The sequence below is a fragment of the Equus caballus genome, chromosome 16 (assembly GCF_041296265.1).
Source record: "Equus caballus isolate H_3958 breed thoroughbred chromosome 16, TB-T2T, whole genome shotgun sequence".
NCBI classification, from domain to species: domain Eukaryota; kingdom Metazoa; phylum Chordata; class Mammalia; order Perissodactyla; family Equidae; genus Equus; species Equus caballus.
Genome location: NC_091699.1, coordinates 85,049,713 through 85,063,706, shown reverse-complemented (window position 1 = coordinate 85,063,706; position 13,994 = coordinate 85,049,713).

The following is a 13,994-nucleotide window of genomic DNA, read 5'->3' as shown; positions in this document are numbered from 1 at the left end:
TAGGGCCAGCCCCATGACCTAACGGTTAAGCTTGGCACATTCTGCTTCGGCGACCTGGGTTCAGTTCCCAGGTGCAGGCCTACACCACTCATTGATAGCCACGCTGTGGTAGTGACCCAAACACGAAGTAGAGGAAGACTGGCACAGATGTTAGCTCAGGGAGAATCTTCCTCAGCAAAAAAAAGAAAAAAAATCAATAATCTAATCTTCCACTTCAGAAAACTAGAAAAAGAGATCACATTAAATCCAAAGTAAGTAGAGGAAAAGAAATAATAAAAATTCAAGCAGAGATCAATGCAACTGAAAACAGGAAATCAAAAGACAAAATCAACAAATCCAAAAATTGGCTCTTTGAAAAGATCAGCAAAATTGATAAGCCTCTAACCAGGCTAAGGAAAAAGGAGAGAAGATATGAATTACTAATATCAGAAATGAAAGAAGAGACATCACATGAATTCCACTAGGAGGGGAATTCATGGAAACTAAGAGGATAATAAAAGAATATTATAAACAACTCTTTGCCCACAAATTTGCTAACCTAAATGAAATGGACCAATTCCTTGAAAGACACAATCTACCAAAACTCACACAAGAAGAAATAGACAATCTTAATAGGCCTGCATCTATTAAAGAAATCTAATCTATAATTAATAACCTACCCAAAAAGAAAACACCAGGTCCATATGGGTTCACTGGTGAGTTCTACCAAAAATTTAAGAAAGAAATTATACCAATTCTCTACAGTCTCTTCTAGAAGATAGAAGCCAAGGGAACACTTCCTAACTCATTCTATGAGGCCAGCATTACCATAATACCAAAACCAGACAAAGAGATTACAAGAAAAGAAAAATGCAGACTAATATCTCTTGTGAATATAAATGCAAAAATCCTCAACAACAAAAAAAAATTAGCAAATAGAATCCAACAATGTAGAAAAAGATTACACAACATGACCATGTAGGATTTATACCAAGTATGCAAGACTGGTTTAGCATTTGAAGATTAATTAATGTAATCCATCACATCAATAGGCTAAAGAAGAAAAATCACAGGATCATATCAACAGAAGGAGAAAAGGCATTTGACAAAATCCAACCCGCATTCATGATTTTTAAAAAAACACATGGCGAATTAGGAATAGAAGGGAACTTTTTCAACTTAATAAAGAACACCTACAAAACCTACAGCTAACATCATACTTGTGGGTAAGAAATAGAAGCTGTCCTTGCTAAGGCCAAGAACAAGGCAAGGCTGTCTCCTCTCACCACTCCAATTCAGCATTATATGGGAAGTCCTAGCTGATGCAATATGACAAGAAAAGTAAATAAGAGGTATATGGACTGGGAAAGAAGAAATACAACTGCCTATGTTCTCAGATGACATGACTGTCTATGCAGAAAATTCCAAAGAATCAACAAAAACACTCCTGGAACTAATAAGCGATTACAGCAAGTTAATTTTTAAAAAGTCAATCACTTTCCTATATATGGCAATGAACAACTGGAATTTGAAATTCAAATTTTAACTTGAAATTAAAACACACTGCCATTTTCATTAGCACCCAAAAAATGAAATACCTAGGTACAAATTTTATAAAATATGTATAAGATTTATGTGAGGAAAATTATAAATTTCTGATGAAATAAATCAAAGAAGAACTAAATAAGTGGAAAGATATTCCATGTTCATAGAAAGTAAAATTCAATATTATCAAGATATCTGTTCTTCCCAATTTTATCTCTAGACTCAACACAGTCTCAATCAAAATCCCAGCAAGGTTTTTGTGAAAACAGACAAAATGATTCTAAAGTTTATACGAAGGGGCAAAAGACCCAGAACAGCCAATATAAGACTGAAGGAGAACAAAGTCAGAGGACTGACACTACCCTATGTAAGACTTACTATAAAGATACAGTAATCAAGACAACGTGGCACTGGCAAAAAGAATAGATAAATAGAGTAATAGAAGAGAATAAAGATCCCAAAATAGACCCACATAGATAGAGTCAACTGATCTTTGCCAAAGGACAAAAGGTGTATAAAAGAGAAAACACAGTCTTTCCACAAATGGTGCTGTAACAACTAGACATACACATGCAAAAAGAATCTAGACACAGACCTCACACCCTTCACAAAAATTGGCTCAAAATGGATCACAGACCTAAATGTAAAATGCAAAACTGTAAAACTCTTAAGAACATAATATAGGAGAAAATCTAGATGACCTTGGGTGTGGTTATGACTTTTTAGATACAACACTAAAGGTATAATCCATGAAAGAAATAATTGATAAGTTAGACAATTAAAATTTAAAACTTCTGCTCTGTAAAAGACACTATTAAGAGAATGAGAAGACAAGTCACAGACTAGGAGAAAATATTTGCAAAAGACATATCTGATAAAGGATTGTTAGCCAAAATATACAGAGAACTCTTAAAATTCAACAATAAGAAAGTAAGTAACCTGATTTTAAAATGGGGAAAGGGCTGAGCAGACACCTCACCAAAGACGATACACAGGTGGCAAATAAGAATACAAAAAGGTGCTCCATATCATATGTCACACGGGAAATGAAAATTAAAACAGCAATAAGGTATCACCACATATCCGATGAAAATCTAAAACACTAACACCAAATGCTAACAAAGGAGCAACAGGAACCGGTCCTTCACTGATGGTGAGGATGCAGAGAGGCACAGCTACTTTGGAAGACAGCCTGGCAGGTTTTAACAAAGCTAAACCTGCTAAATATCTTACCATATTATCCAGCAATTACATTCCTTGGTATTTACCCAAAGGAGTTGAAAACTTATGTCCACACCAAAACCTCCACTCAGATGTTTATAGCAGCTTTATTCATAATTGCTAAAACTTGGAAGCAACTAAGATGTCTTTCAGGAGGTGAATGGATAAATAAACTGTGGTGCATGCAGACAATGGAGTATTATTCAGCACTAAAGAATAAATGAGTTATCAAGCGATGAAAAGATCTTAAATGCCTATTACTAAGTAAAAGAAGCCAATCTGAAAAGGCTGAAAATTGTATGATTCCCACTATATGACATTTCAGAAAAGGTAAAATTATGGAGACAGCAAAAAGATCAGTGACTGTCAGGGGTTAAGGGGGAGGGAAAGATGAATAGGCAAAGCACAGGGCTGTTAGGGCAATGAAACCATTCTGTATGATAACATAATGATGGATACATGTCATTATGCATTTGTCAAAATCTATAGAACTGTAAAACACCTAGCGAACCCTAATGCACACTATGGACTTTGGGTGATGGCGATATGTCAATGCAGGTTCATCAGGTGAACAACTCGAACACTCTGGTGCAGGATGCTGATAGTTGGGGAGACCGTACACGTGTGGGGTAGGGGCTTTATACAAACTCTCCTACTTTCCACTCAATTTTTCTGTAAACCTAAAACTGCTCTAAAAAATAAAATCTATAATTTAAAAATACTCTAATACATTCTCTCATTTCTTCTCTTAACTTCCTTAAAAGACATAAGACTGTACAATACAATAATTAAAATACTATATTATTAGATTCATAACATATATAAATATAATATAGGTGAAATTATAGAACAGAGAAGAGGAAATGGAGTTATATTAGAGCAAAGATTCTATATATTATTGGAACTAAGTTAGTATTAATCTTAAGTAGATTATGATAAACTAAGATGCATATTGTGATCCCCAGATCCCAACCACAAAAAACATAGCTCAAAATAATATGGTTTAAAAAATCAACAGAGAAATTTAAAATGATACACAAAAAAGTATTTATTTAACTCAATAAATGAAGGAGCAACAGAGGAACAAAAAAGAGGGTAATTCAAAAACAAATATCAAAATGGCAAGTGTAAATTCAACCCTATGACTAATTACCATAAATATGAACGGTCTAAACATCCTAACCAAACGGTAGAAATTTTTAGACTGGATGAAGAAAGCAACCAACTATTTGTTGTCCATAAGAGACACACTTAAGATTCAAAGAAACAAATGAGTCAAAGTGGTAAGAGATATATCATGCAAATAGTAACCATAAGAAAGCAGGAGTGGCTATATTAATGTTGGAGAAAAGTAGACTTCAAGACAAGAAGTATTATTATAAGAAAAGAGAGATATTTCATAATGATAAAAAGATCAAAAAATTGGGACTACATAACAATTATAAATGTACATTCACCTAACAATAGAGTACTAAAATAAACGAGACAAAACCCAACAGAATTAAAATGACAAATAGACAATTCAACAATTACAAGTGGAGGTCTTAATACTCCTCTCTCAATAACTGACAGAACAATTAGACAGAAAAATTATCAAAAACAGAGAACGCTTGAACACCACTATCAATCAACTCCATCTGACATATATGGAACTCCTCCCAATGACTGCAGAATACACATTGTTTTAAAGTACCCATGGGGCCAGTCCTGTGGCCAAGTGCTTAAGTTCACGTGCTCTACTCTGGTGGCCCAGGGTCTCACTGGTTGGGATCCTGGGCGCAGACATGGCACCATTTGTCAGGCCACACTGAGGCGGTGTCCCACATGCCACAACTAGAAGGACCCACGACTAAAATATACAACTATCTACTGGGGGGATTTGGGGAGAAAAAGCAGACAGAGAAAAAAAAGAAGATTGACAACAGTTGTTAGCTCAGGTACCAATCTTAAAATAAATAAATAAATAAATAAATAAAGTACATATGGAACATTCTCCAGGATAGACCAAATGCTAGGCCATAACACAAGTCTCGGTATGATGTAAAAAGATTCAAATCATACAAAGTATGTTCTCTAAATGCAACAGAATTAAACTATAAGTCAACAACAAAAAGAACTCTGAAAATTTTCCAAATATTTATAAATTAAGCAATGCACTTCTCAATAACACATGGGTCAAAGAAGAACCCACAAGGAAATTGGAAAATATTTTGAATTGAGTAAAAACAAAATTAAAAGGATTATGGGAAAATATCATAAACATCTTTATGCCAACAAAAGATGACAGATGAAATGGACAAATCCCCAGAAAAATACAATTTACCAAAACTGACGTCAGAAGAAATAGAATGTCTGAATAGACCTATAATAAGCTTTTAAAAATTGAATTAACAATTTAAAATTTTCCCATAAAGAAGAGTCCAGGCCCAGATAGCCTCACTAGTGGATTCTGTCAAATACTTAAAGAAGAAATAATACCAATTCTTCACAAACTTTCATAAAATAGAGGAGGATAAAACATGTCCCAACTCATTGCATGAAGCCAGTATAATCCTAATATCAAAGCCAGGTAAAGACATCATAAGAAAAGAAAATTACAGGCCAATATCTTTCCTGAACACAGATGCAAAAATCCTTAACAAAATATTAGAAAACCAAATAAAACAACAAAGAGGAATGATTTCCACACCATGAGCAAAGGGGTATTTATCCAAGGAATAAAGGTTGCTTTAACATCCAAAACCAAATTAATGTAATACAGCATATTAATAAAATAAAGAATAACCATGTAATATACACAATAGATACAGAAGAAAGCATTTGACAAAATCCAACACTCATTCATGACATAAACTCTCAATAACCTAAGACTAGATGGCAACTCTATCAACCTGATAAAGGGCATCTAAAATAACCATGGCTATCATCATATTTAATGGTGAAAGGGGGACTGGTGCTTCCCCCTTAAGATCAGAAACAAGGCTGGGGATGTAATGTACAACATGAAAAAAAAAGAAACAAACAAAGATTTCACTATTGCTACTTCTATTCAATATTTTACTGGAAGTTCTAGCCAGTGCAACCAGGAAAGAAAAAGAAATTAAAGACATCCAGATTGGAAGGTGAAAAGTAAAACTATCTTTATTCTCAAATAATAGGATCTTAATGTAGAAAATCCCAAAGAATCCACCAAAAAAGTTCCAGAACTAATAACAAGTTTAGCAGGGTTGCAGGACACAAGATCAATATAGAAAAATCAACTGTATTTTTATACACTACCAATAAACAATCTCAAAAGCAATTAAGAAAACAAGTCCATTCACAATACCATCAAAAAGAATAAAATACTTAGGAGTAAATTTAACAAAATAAGTGTAAGGCTTATACACTGACAACAACAAAACATTGATGAGAGAAATTAAAGAAGATCTAAATAAATGGAGAGACGTTTATGATTCACGATTGAAAGCATGTTCATGATTGAAAGAATCAATATTGTCAAGATAGCAATTCTACCCAAACTGATCTATACAGTATGTCAGCATAATCCCTATGAAAACCCAGCAGGCATTTATTATAAACTGACAAACTGATCCTAAAATTCATATGGAAATGCAAAGGATGTGGAATTGCCATAACTATTTTTAAAAAGAACAGAGTTGAAGGACTACATTACTCAATTTCAAATCTTATTCAAAAGATACAGTAATCGAGACAGTGTCGTATTGGCACAAGAATAGTCATACAACAGATTGATAGAACTGAATTTTGAGTCCAGAACAAATCTTTACATTTATGGTCATTTGTTTTTGACAAAAGTACCAAGACCATTCAATGTAAAAAGGACAGTCTTTTTAACAATTGAATATGCAGATTCAAAAAATAAACTTAAACTGTTACTTTACACCACAGGCAAAAGTTAACGCAAAATGGGTCACAGATCTAGATGTAAAAGCTAAAACTAATAATTTCTCAAAAAAATAGGAGAAAATCTTCATGAACTTGGTTGGACAGAGTTCTTAGATACAACACCAAAAGCACAATCCACTTTTAAAAATTGATATTTTTAACTTCATCAAAATTTAAAAGATATGCACTTCAAAAGTCATCAATAAGAATTTTTTTTAGGGACCAGCCCAGTGGCATAGTGGTTAAGTTCACAAGCTCTGCTTCAGCAGCCTGGGGTTTGCAGGTTCAGATCCTGGGCACAGACCTACACACCTGCTTGTCAAGCCATGCTGTGGCAGCACCCGACATACAAAATAAAGGAAGCCTGGCACAGACCAAAATAAAAGAATTTTTTAGATACACCCAAAACTAATGCAATGTTATATGTTGATTATATCTCAGTAAAACAAGGGCAGGGGGAAATAATCCATAGACTTGGAGAAAATATCTGTTAAAGGACTTGTATCCAGAATATATAAAGAGCTCTTACTGCTCAATTATAAGGCAAACAACCCAATTTGAAAATGGACAAAAGATTTGAATAGATATTTAACCATAGAAGACATACACTAAGCTAATAAGCTCATGAGAAGATGTTCAATATCATTAGTCATTAGAGACATACAAGTTAAAAACACAATGACATACTACAACACACCCACTAGAATGGCTATAATCAAAAGAGACAGACCATACCAAGTGTTGGTGAGAATGTGGAGAGACTAGAACCCTCATGTATTGCTGGTGGGAGTGTAGAATGGCACAGCCACTTTGGAAAATCATTTGGCAGGATTTTTTTAAGTGAAACACAAAGTTGCCATTTGACCCAACAATTGCACTCCTTGGAATCTATCCAAGAGAATGAAAACATATGTCCACACAAAGGCCTGTATATGAATGCTCATAGCAGCATTACTCAGAGTAGCCAAAAATTGGAAAGAATCCAAATGTGCAAGAACTGGTGAATGGATAAACAAAACGCGGTATATCCATACAATAGATGCTCAGCAAGTAAGACGAATGAAATACTGATACAGCATGGATAATAACTGCTACAACAGGAATAAACCCCAAAGCAGCACACCAACCGAAAGAAGCCAGACAGAAAAGACACAAATTCTATGATTCATTTATATGAAATATCTAGTAAAAAGGCAAATTTATAGAGACAGATAGAGGCAATCAGCGATTGTCTAGGGGTTTGAGCAAGGATTAAACGAAAACAAGCATGAAGGAACTTTTTGAAGTGATAAAAATGTTCTAAAACTGGATTGTGGTGGTGGTTGCCCAACTCCATAAATGTACTAGTAATCATTAAATTGAAAAAGTAAACAGCATCTGTAAGGGACAAATGGTTATGATGTGCCTCCAGAGAAAGACACAAGATCACTTATTAGTATTGAAGCCAAAATGCATATTAATCTTATCATGAGGAAACATCAAAGAATCTCAAATTAAGGAACTAAGAAATAACGACCTATAACTCTCAAAAATATAATGGCTTGAAAAATAACGAAAGGCTAAGGAACTGTTCCAAATAAAAGGTGACTAAAGAGATATGACACTTGAAAGCAATCCATGATCCTAACCTGCATCTTACAGGCAAAAAAAAAAAAAAAAAAAAAAGGTATAGGTATAGAAAGAGAGAGAAAAAGAGATTATAAATGACATTATTGGTACAATTGACAAAATTGGAAAATGGACTGTGGACTAGGTATGGCATCAATGTTAAATTTTTCTGAATTTGAGAACACTGCTAAAGATGTGTAAGAGAATATTCTTGTTAAGAAATATACACTGAAATTTTATGAGGTAAAGAGGACTAATATATACAACTTACTCTCAAATGATTCAAGAAAAAATATATATTCCTTGAATATATATTACTCTCAGAAAATGGTCTTTCTGAGAGACACAGACAGAATGATAAAGCAAATGTGGCAAAATGTTAACAGTTGATAAAGGAGAAACAGGAGTTCTTTGTATTGTTTTTGCAATATTTCTGTAAATTTGGAAATATTTCAAAATAAGGCATTAAAAGATCAATAAAACAGAAAGAGATTGATACTTCTTTATCATGACATTTATTTCTGAGCAATAGCTAGTATCATGCTTAATGGGCAAACACTAGCAGCATTCCCACCGAAGCCTAGAACAAGGAAAAGATGCCACTTTCCCACTAGTATTTAACAGTGTACTGGAGGTGCTGGCCAACAAAATTAGAGGGGAGAAATAAATTAGAAGAAATGTATAAAACTTCAAAAGGAGGAAAAATAATACATTTGCAGACCATATGATTGTAAACCTAGAAAATAACTGAAAAAAAAAAAGAGAGAGGCCAGCCCCACTCAGCTGCAATCCTGAGACAGCTGACAACAGCCTTGCAGACCAGAGGCCTACAACAATTGTAAGCCCCTGAGCCTAGCAACCAGCCATGCTGGGGGCCTACTCACTTAACAGAAAAACTGCAATAGGAATGCGCTATTAGACCTTGCAGCCAACTGTGCTGGGGCTCCCCATGCCCAATAGTCACTGAAGGAACCACAGCAGCCACACACAGCTAAGCATTACAACCAGCCAGCCAGGGGCACAGCCTAGCCTTCCCAGGCACCTGCAGCAACAGCAACCCTGCCACAACAGAAAGACAAACACGGCCCACACAGGGGACACTCCTGGAACATTTGGAACTGGTAACAAGAGGGAAGCACACTGCTGGGCCTCATAAGGCATCTCTTACATAAGCCCACCTCTCCAAGATTGGGAGATATAGCTGACCTACCTAGTACATAGATATAAGCACAGAGAAGGAGGCAAAATGAGGAGACAAAGGAATACATTCCAAGTAAAGGAACAGGACAAAACCTCAGAAAAAGAACTAACTGAAACAGAGATAAACAATCTACCTAACAGAGAGTACAAACGAATAGTCATAAGGAAGCTCAGTGATCTTGGGAGAAGAATGGATGAACTCAGTGAGAACTTCAACAAAGAATTGGAAAATATAAAAAAGAACCAATCAGAAATGAAGAATACAACACTGGAAATGAAAAATTCACTAGAGGATCTCAATAGTAGAGCAGATGATACAGAAAGATGGATCAGCAAGCTGGATGAAAAATCAGAGGAAATCACCCAAGCTGAACTGATAAAAGAAAAAAAGAACTAAAAAGAACAAGGACTGGGGCCGGCCCAGTGGCACAACAGTTAAGTTCACACGTTTCACTTCTCAGTGGCCCAGGGTTCACTGGTTCAGATCCCGGGTGCAGACATGGTACCACTTGGCATGCCATGCTGCAGTAGGCGTCCCATGTATAAAGTAGAGGAAGATGGGCATGGATGTTAGCTCAGGGCCAGTCTTCCTCAGCAAAAAGAGGAGGATTGGCAGTAGTTAGCTCAGGGCTAATCTTCCTCAAAAAAAAAAAGAACGACGACTGTCTAAGGGACCTCTGGGACAACATCAAGTGCACTAACATCCATATTGTAGGTGTCCCAGAAGGAGAAGAGAGAGACAAAGGGACAGAGAATCTATTTTAACAAATAATAACTGAAAATTTTCTTAACCTAAGGAAAGAAACAGACATCCAGGTAAAGGAAGCACAGACAGCACCAAACAAGATAAACCCAAAGAGGCCCACACCAAGATACATTATAATTAAAATGTCAAGAATTAAAGATAAAGAGAGAATCCTAAAAGCTACAAGAGAAAGGGAACAAGTTACACACAAAGGAAACCCCATAAGGCTATCAGCTTTCTCCTCAGCAGAAACCTTATAGGCTAAAAGGGAGTGGTACGATATATTTAAAGTGCTGAAAGGAAAAAATCTACAGCCAAAAATACTCTACCTGGCAAGGTTATCATTCAGAATGGGAGACAGAAAGAATTTCCCAAACAAGCAAAAACTGAAGGAGTTTATCACCAAGAAACAAGTTTTACAAGAAATGCTACAGGGATTTACTTAAGTGGAAAAGAGAAAAACACAAATAGACGTAAGAAAATTATCCAAAAAAAAAACCAATAAAATCACTGGTAAAGGCAAATATACCGGAAAGGTAGCAGATCAACCACCTATAAAGCTAATATGAAGGTCAAAAGACAAAAGTACTAAAATTGTCTATTTCCATGATAAGAGGGTAATGAATACACACACACAAAAAAAGAGGTTAGATATGATATCAAAAACATAAAATATGGGAGGAGAGGCATAAAAGAGTAGAGCTTTTAGCAAGAGGTCAAACTAAAGAGACCATCAACTTAATATAGATTGCTATATACATAGCTTATTATATATGAACCTCATAGTAATCATAAGCCAGAAACCTATAATAAATACCAAAAAAATTAAGAGAAAGGAAGCCAAACGTAGTACTAAAGAAAGCCATCAATCCACAAAGGAAGAGAGGGAGAGAAGAAAGGAACAGAGAATAACTACAAAAACACCCATTAAAAAAGTAAGAAAATGTCAATAAGTACATTCTTATCAATAGGTACTTGAAATGTCAATGGAATAAATGCTCCAATCAAAAGACATAGAGTAGCTGATTGGATAAAAAAAACAAGATCCATATATATGCTGCATACAAGAGACACATTTCAGACCTAAAGACACTCACAATCTGAAAGTAAAGGGATGAAGAAAGATACTCCATGCAAATAGCAATGAAAAGAAAGCCAGGGTAGCAATACTTACATAAGACAAAATACACTTTAAAACAAAAACTGTAACAAGAGACAAAGGCACCACATCATGATAAAGGGAACAAGCCAACAAGAGGATATAACATTTGTAAATATCTATGCATCCAACATAGGACACCTAAACATATAAAGCAACTATTAACAGACATAAAAGGAGAAATAGACAGCAACACAATAATAGTAGGGGACTTGAACACTCCACTTACACACTCCACTTACACTACAGCTTTAACTACACTGTTTAGATTTTTTTAATTAAATTATATTATTGAGGTCATATTGGCTTATAACATTGTGTACGTTTCAGGTATACATTATATTTCAGTTTCTGTGTAGACTGCATCATGTTCACCACCAGCACTCTAGTTGCCATCCGTCACCATACCCATGTGCCTCTTTACCCCTTTCACTTTCCTCAACCCCTGCCCCTATGGTAACCACCAATCTGTTCTCTTTGTCCATGTGTTTATCTTCCACATATAAGTGAAATCACATGATAATTGTATTCCATTATATATCTATATACCACATCTTCTTTATCCATTCATCCGTTATGGGCACTTGGGTTGCTTCCACATCTTGGCTACTATGAAAAATGCTGAGATGAACATAGGGGTACATATATCTTTTTGAATTATTGACTTCATGTCCTTTGGATAAATACTCAGTAACGATGTTTAGATTTTTTTGAAAATGTATTCAGACATTATTACTTATGTGAATAAAAATAAACAGGAATTTTTTTTAGAAGACCTCCCTAATCTCGTCTACTTTCTGTCGCACACAGCTAAGAAATTGCATTAACAAAGCGCTTCAGCTACCACGGTGGCTTAAAAGTCATCCCTCCTCCGGCCCGCCATGATCCTGGCCCTTGGGGGGGGGGGGGGGGCGGGGGGAGGGGGAATGCCCTGCTGAATGCAATTGCTTCCACTCGTCTGATCTCCTTGTGGGGGGGGGGGGGGGGTCATCTTTCAGCTCCATTCAAAGAAAGCACAGTTTGAGAAGTTTGGCGGTATTATTACTTGTGTGAATAAAAATAAATAGGAATTTCTTAAAGCCAATTATGGAGAATAACAGAAAGGCCCGCATTAGAGCTAATGCCAAGAGCACTGTCGGGCCTAAAGCCCTGGGCCAGGGCCTCAGGGTCCCAAATGAACCAACAAAGGATTCACAGTGCCCAGACGGTCACTGCTAAAGAAACTCTCGAGTCCCACTCAGCAACGTCCACTTCGTGCCTAGCTTCTCGTACGCACGTTCCCTCGGCTTTCTTTTCCCAATTGGACTTGTCTGCGTCACCGTGTACCCTGCCGGTAAGCTGAAGATATATTTGCTAATCCCGCCCCCACAGTGGTTCGAGGAATTCATGCTGATTGGTTAGGCAGTGTTGATTGACACCACGGAAGCCCAATGAGTGGTCCTTGATAATCCACACGGATAGTCATTGGTCACTGGGAAGAAAGTGAAGTCAGGCAGGAGGAAAGATGGCTGATCTGGTGCTCAGCAAGCCATTCCTGAGCCGTATAGATATTATCCCATGAAAACACCTGGAAGAGTACTTTCTAACAGAGCAGCCGCCTTCTTAGTGATGACCATGACGATGATGGTGGTATTCTTTACCATTCATTGAACACTGGCTACATTCCCGGCACTGTTCAAGATGCTGGGAGCGTGACTGATACCGTTAAGCGGGAGAGACAGATTATAAACATAATAAACAGTAAATAGCTACTATTTCCTAAGGACTTAACTATGTTCCGAGAACATTTTACATACATTATTTCACAACTGCCCTGCACAGGAGATGGCATTCTCCCCATTTTACATGTAAGGAAACTGAGGCTTAGAGAAGGTGACTGCCCACGATCACCCAATTAGAAGACGAAATCAGTGCGTCTACTCCAGGACCCCCGCTAGCTGCTTCTGACTCGGGGCAGGACCAACATTCCCTTGGAAGGCGAGGCCACAGTGAGGATTCACAAGGCCCAGGACAATGATGAGCTCGCCGGTGAAACTGCTGAGGTCAGGTGAGCACGAGGTGGCACCAGCCAAGGACAGGCTCCACAGCGTTCTGAGCCCCACTACTGGCCAGGCCAGGAACCCCGAGCCCCTCCCTCTATCCTGCCCGGCTCTGGGCTCATCCATCTGTCCCTTACAGCATGGCACGTCCACCCTCACTCCCCTGAATGGTGTCCCCATTATTCCTCGAGCATGGAATGCTCAAGGGTCGCAGACAATTCCTGAGGGCCAAAGCAGCCACATCCTGCAAGTTGCTCCATCAGCACTGCCCTCTGCCCAGATACCAGGAGCACAGCAGCTGCTCCCACCACCTGAACGCCAGGGCGTATGTGCCAGCGGCGTCCACGTCCACCCCGCTGGGCCCGCAGGTTCCGGGGAGGGCCCCCAACGCGGCAACCAGAGCCCGCCCCTGGGTGGCGCCACCTTGGGAAATTCCCGCCGCGCAGCGGGGAACGCCGGAAATCCAGCCGTCAGACGCGGGCCAGTTGTGCAGGGAAAAACCCTGAATGCAGGCGAGGAAGCTTATGTTCCCTTCGTAACTTTGTCACCGACAAGCAGGGCCCTGGCTGCGAACATAAATCGCCCCCCT